This window comes from Neolamprologus multifasciatus, chromosome 5 (assembly GCF_963576455.1).
Source record: "Neolamprologus multifasciatus chromosome 5, fNeoMul1.2, whole genome shotgun sequence".
In the NCBI taxonomy this organism is placed as follows: Eukaryota; Metazoa; Chordata; class Actinopteri; order Cichliformes; family Cichlidae; genus Neolamprologus; species Neolamprologus multifasciatus.
Genome location: NC_140443.1, coordinates 13669903 through 13676685, shown reverse-complemented (window position 1 = coordinate 13676685; position 6783 = coordinate 13669903). Strand labels below are relative to the sequence as shown.

Genomic DNA, 6783 nt, shown 5'->3' with positions numbered 1-6783 from the left:
CATCCCGGTGCATTTCAGACCCAGCAACACACTCAGACAAAAACTGGTTCACCCGAAAGACAAAACGCCAAAACACAGACTTAACAATGTGGTGTATGCTGTACAGTGCAGCGAGGAATGCCCAGACCTCTACATTGGAGAGACCAAACAGCCACTTCACAAGCGCATGGCACAACACAGAAGAGCCACCTCCACAGGACAAGATTCAGCTGTCCATCTGCATCTTAAGGACAAAGGACACTCTTTCGAGGATGCCAATGTTCACATTTTGGACAGAGAAGACAGATAGTTTGAAAGAGGAGTGAAAGAAGCCATCTATGTCCACTGTGAGTGACCATCTTTGAACAGAGGCGGTGGTTTACGACACCAACTCTCTGCCATCTACAATCCAGTTTTGAGATCCCTTCCCAGACGCCTTAACGCCCACTCACATCCTGGGCCATCTGACCTCAGGAATTCGCATGATAAGGTGGGGCCGGGTTTCACAATGAACTCACCCGAAACTCTGGCTGATTGGGACCCACACCCAGTTCCACACCTTGGCTCAGGCGATTAGAGGATCATCAGGGGGTCCTTTTGTCCCTCTGTGGGGGGACACTCCCACCAGGTTTATATCTGGGACTCTCCACCATTTGACCTTAGAACTGAAGAAGCCTCTCGGATGAGAGGTGAAATGTCTTCAAGTAACTTAAAGAAGTCCAGACGCTTTTCTTTGCAAGCTCCTTTGACTACGATGACCTGGATGACTGAGAACCTTCACAGACATTATGTGTGACATCTAACAAAGATATAACTCACATCTATCCCTTTATATAGGGAACAAAAATGTGTCTCTTGATTTGAACAGGTTGCAGTCCTCAGCATTGGTACTTCCTCAGTGAACATTTATACCAACCAAGTTTAGAGGAAAATATTATTTTGTTCTTGGCCTGTTCTTTTAAGCCATGTGGTTATTGTGCAACCATCTCGAGAGTCTCTCTGGGTTCTTTATGTCTTCAGCTGTAATGTAGATGATAACTATAAAAGCTTCTGTGTTTGTATTGTGTTGAACTGAAATACAATATTTTAACAGCTTTTTAAAATATAGCAAATATGGCAAATATAGCATCTTTTCATTTACATTTATTTTTACACTGTTTATTTGTCTGGTACTTACAAAATTAATTCAAAGAACAAATAATTTCACTGGGTAGTGATGTTAATGTTAATAAATAAGCTGACATGATGCAAAACTAGTTCAAAATGTCATTGTACTAACTGGCTTCATTCACACCCACTAAAGTGTTTTCTAACAGTATTTTACAACAGACGTTTTCTGCTTTCCCTGAACAACAATAAAGCAAGACCCGCAGATTTCACGAACAACACAGCTGTTTAAATCATTAGCTTGCAGCTACATCGATAATAATAATGAAAATAATAATAACAATAAAAAGAGAAGCATTAGGATGGAACCTAAGAGTGTAAAGAAAGTTCTTTTTAGGGTTTCTTTCTTTCTTTCATTGCTTTAAGGCCAATATTTCTTTTTTTAAGTATATATTGTAATTCTTTTTCCTTTAACTACTGCGTCAGATAACAGTAACAAAAACAATCCACTAATGAAAAATAACAGACAGCTTCTGACCTCGACCCACTGAGACTGAGACAAAAAGCTAAACATTCCTTCAGCTGCAAGATTTTTGAGGTTTTCTTGCCTGCGTTACCTATTTCAAGGCCTCGGGTACTTCAACTGGATTCAAATCTGGGGTTTTTTTCCCCACTGGTGTTAGGAGTTGGTGGGGTTTCTCTGGTGTGGTGTCACGGGGTCTGCTTCTGTTTTCAGCTCAGGTAGGCGGGGTGGTGTGTCACGGGATGCTGACACACCGGCGGTGCATCAGACGTCATTTGATGGAGCGTTACTTAGGAGCAGCGCGACTGACATCTGGTGTCGGAGTATTGCCACCTCCTCGAGTGGTAACGTGTTTAATTCTCCGCGGTGTGCATTACGGCCAACCTATGTCTGGGATTTTGTTTGCTTACCTGTTGTCTTGTATCCTCAGCCGGATCCATCACCCGCTTACCTATCAGCTGTTTGTGAAGCCGCATTTCCGGGATCACTACGGAGATCAATTACAGCGTTTCTCCCACATCCCGAGAATCCCCGCCCGAGCCCGTACAGCCAGTGTGACAAGTGAGCTCTCCAACTCTCCCCATGTTTGTTGCTGTTTCTTACCGGTGGTTTGGCATCTCCCTCTAAAGTTTCGTTTTTCTTTTTCTTATAGATCCACCCTGCGTGCGCGGGTAACCCCTTTCCCTCCGAATACGTGTCAGCGTCCTCCCCTGGTTTCCCTCTGTTTGTCCCTCTGTATAATTTCATATCATTTTGACACCACAAATAAAGAGCACTCCTTGCATTTTCTGCGCTTCTGTGTGTTCTGCCATAGAGTCCGTTCACTCAGCATAACAACTGGCCAGTCCGTAACAGTTGACTTCTTTTTTCTGAGCCATTCCTTGTTGGATACACAAGTTTGTTTAGGATCAATCTTACATAGAGACATCCACATTTATTTTGTTTTTTTGTAGTCACATTTAAGCCAGTCAGATGCTGAATTATGAGGACTCATATCATTCCCTTTAGACTTTAAACAGACACTAGTGCCTCTCTGTTGGCATGCCTGTTGATAAGCTAGAGAATTGATTCACATGTGGTGTGCCTTTTGCTGGTTTGTTAAAAAAAAAACGAGACCGCACAGCTATCATTAAAAAAAATAACAGAAAAATTGTGTTTTCTTAGTCTTTTTGGCTGCCAAAAGAATGTTTCTGTTAAAGCTTGAGAATTTGCAAGCCAAAGTGTTTTGCAATACATGCTTTTATCCTTCTGGAAGTGATATGATTAGCTCTACTAACAGTAATTCTGGAGCAAACTGTGACTACGTTTTGAAACACAATTCCAACATCCCTGAATCACAAATAATGATTGATTTGTTTGTGCCAATTTTTCCCCTTATGTAGATCAAAATCTTATAATGATGAAAAGTTCATTGAGGACCTGAATTTTACACCCCTAACTACAGGGTGGGCCATTTATATGGATACACTGTAATAAAATGGGAATGGTTGGTGATATTAAAATCCTGTTTGTGGCACATTAGTATATGTGAAGGGGGAAACTCCTCAAGATGGGTGGTGACCATGGAGGCCATTTAGAAGTCGGCCATCTTGGATACAACTTTTGTTTTTTCAATAAGAAAAGGGCCATGTGACACATCAAACTTATTGGTAATGTCACAAGAAAAACAATGATGTGCTTGGTTTCAACGCAACTTTATTCTTTCATGAGTTATTTACAAGTTTCTCTTTATTCACAGCCATTGACATGTCGAAGAGGTTAACACGTGAGGAGCGGATCAAAATTGTGTTGATATCTGGTGAACGCAGTAACCGGGTCATTGCGGCAGATTTCAATGCAAGACACCCTACGAGACCACCCATCTCCCATGCTACAGTTGGCAAACTGATTGCTAAGTTTCATGAAACTGGTTCAGTGTTGGATTTGCCAAAATGTGGACGCAAGAAAACTGTCACTAATGAAGAAACATCAGTGGCTGTCCTAGCTTCATTCAGCAAGAGCCCACAGCGTAGCAAGAGCCCACAGCGTAGCACTCGCCGCATGTCACTGGAGAGTGACATTAGTCGAACATCCCTTCGGCGGATATTAGCTACTCACGAATGGCACCCTTACAAACTCCAGCTACTGCAGCATCTCAACGAGGATGACCCAGATCGGCGCACAGAATTTGCAGAATGGGCAAAACAAAAATTGGAACAGGACCCTCAGTTCACGCAGAAGATTTTGTTCAGTGATGAGGCAAACTTTTATGTGAATGGTGAAGTTAACAAACAAAACCACCGCTATTGGTCTGACACTAACCCACATTAGATGGATCCCTCCAAGACTGTTGGAACAACAAAAGTGATGGTTTGGTGTGGTATATGGGGTACAACGATAGTGGGTCCATTCTTCATCAATGGAAACCTTAAGGCCACTGGATATTTGAAATTGCTACATGATGATGTGTTTCCCTCTTTATGCACTGAAGCTGGCACATTCCCTGAGTTTTTCCAGCAAGATGGTGCACCACCACATTATGGGTGCCAGGTCCGAGCATTCCTAGATGAACAGTTTCCTGGAAAGTGGATTGGTCATCGTGGGCCAGTTGAATGGCCCCCAAGGTCTCCTGATCTGACCCCCTTAGACTTTTATCTTTGGGGTCATCTGAAGGCAATTGTCTATGGTGTGAAGATATGAGATGTGCAGTACCTGAAACTACGAATACTGGATGCCTGTGCTGGCATTTCTCCTGCGGTGTTGCTATCAGTGTGTGAAGAGAGGGAGAAGAGGGTTGCATTGACAATTCAACACAATGGGCAGCACATTGGACACATTTTATAAGTGGTCAGAAACTTGTAAATAACTCATGAAAGAATAAAGTTATGTTGAAACCAAGCACATCATTGTTTTTCTTGTGACATTACCAATAAGTTTGATGTGTCACATGGCCCTCTTCCTATTGAAAAAACAAAAGTTGTATCCAACATGGGCGACTTCTAAATGGCCACCATGGTCACCACCCATCTTGAGGAGTTTGCCCCCTCACATATGCTAATGTCCCACAAACAGGACTTTAATATCACCAACCATTCCCATTTTATTACGGTGTATCCATATAAATGGCCCACCCTGTACATCATCATCTTCAAGTACTACTTATTATGCCAGTTTTTATACTATGGTATAATAGTGCAACCTAACTAAACTGACTTCTTTGTCAAAATTCTTGTATACATAGAAAAAAACAAAAAGGCCATCATAGGAGTGCACCCTTCTCCAAGGTTAATACCCTACATACCAGTAGCCCTGACATCACATCTGATGAAGACCCTCGAGAGGTTAGTTCTAAACCATCTGCGCCTCCCTGGTGAGGTCTTCATGGATCCGCTGCAGTTTACATCGGGGTGGAGGGACACCATCATGTACCTCCTGCACCGAGCTCTGATCATGTTCTTTTGATTTCTCCAGTGCTTTCAACAGCATCCAGCCACGAATTCTGAGGACAAGCTGGAGCTATCTGGAGTAGACCACAACATGTCCCAGTGGATACTGGACTACCTCACAGGACGCCCACAGTATGTGAGAACACAGGGCTGTGTCCTCTGATACGCTGGTCTGCAGCACGGGGGCCCCAGAGGGAATTGTGCTGGCGATCGTTCCTCTTCACCTTCTGCACTGCAGACTTCTCCATCAACTCCAGATAAACCTACAGATGTTCTCTGATGACTCTGCTATAGTCGGCCTCATCACAGGTGTGGACGACTCAGTGGACTCTGGACGTTGTGTACTGGTGCAGCAGAACCACCTGCTGATCACTGCAGGAAAACCAAGAAGTTGGTGGTGACTTGAGGGATTGTTGTTTGTGATTTGGCGCTATATAAATAAAATTGAATTGAATTGAATTGAATTGACTTCTGGAGACGCAGACCCACCACACTGACATTGGTGAACATCCAGGGAGTGGACATTGAGATAGTGGACTCTTATAGGTACCTGGGTGATTCACCTGAATAGTAAAACTGGACTGGAGCCACAAACACTGAGGCTCTTTACAGGAAGGGTCAGAGCAGACTCTACCTGCTGAGGTGGCTGAGGTCATTTAGAGTCGAGGGAGCGCTTTTAAAGATCTTCTATGACTCCCTGGGTGGCATCCGTCATTTTTACAGTGTTGTATGTTGGAGCTCTGCAGTTTATCGGCGATTGAGAAGAAGAGGTTGGATAAACTCATCAGGTATCAGACTGTACAATCAAAACTGCTCCGAACAAACACAGACATTTACATCAGCGCTGTAATTTGCACTAATCCACCGAACAACTACTACTGTTATAAATTGCACATATTTTTCTCAGTTTATATTAATAAAACCTATACTTTCATCTTAATAACTGTACAGTACTCGGTTTTTTTGTAACTATTGTCCATGATGTAAATATTTTTTTCTGTAAAAATTGTGTGTGTTTCTGTTCTATGTCTTGTCCTGTTTGCATATGTGCTTTTCTTCTGCTGCTGTTACATGGGGACATGGGGGCACTTCCCAAAGTCTGACATGCATAGGTCAAAGTGTGACCTGCGGTATCCTCTTTAGTTCATGCTGGTTACCACGAGTGCTGCAGAAGAACTCGACTGTTAGCCAGATACTTAAACTGAAATTACATCTCAATAACTTGGGTGTTAACTCATTCATTACCAAACTGTATGAAATGATGTGACTCATAGTTATAGTATATACGACTGGAAAGGCCTTGGGTCTCAAAGTCTGCCCATAAGCTGACGCTTGCATATCAAATGCTAACCCTATTCTAGAAATGAAAAGGAAAATTTATTTTGTGTGCGTGCGTGTTTTTCCAAGATTTCCAACTGTGTGTGTTTTGCCAAGATATCTGAGAATATGATCGATCAAGACACACAGCAGGTTTGAATGTTCATCAGCGGGACTTGTCATTTCACTGAAGTACACAGTTATGACATTTGATCACAATAATTAATTGCAGAATTTGAAACTCCTGGAAAATCCATCACATTTCTCATTTCATTTTGGCAACAATATGGTCCAATATAACATGAGAAATAGTTTGACCTAACTTACTTTTTTCTGAGGTCTTTTTGAAGGGAAATGTCAGTACCCTGATGAAGTCACAACATGACTTCTTGAAGCTTAACACTTAAAGAAGCTTTCATAGCTAAAAGATTT

General features: G+C 42.3%; 1 long non-coding RNA gene across 1 annotated transcript; it reads left to right on the top strand.

The window, feature by feature from the left end:
• The first annotated feature begins 1762 nt into the window (after window positions 1-1762).
• LOC146518178 (uncharacterized) lies at window positions 1763-2444 on the top strand. The gene is made up of 3 exons (XR_014874006.1): window positions 1763-1953; window positions 2040-2170; window positions 2262-2444. It is a non-coding gene; the product is annotated as an uncharacterized LOC146518178 (long non-coding RNA).
• Window positions 2445-6783: the final 4339 nt, after the last annotated feature.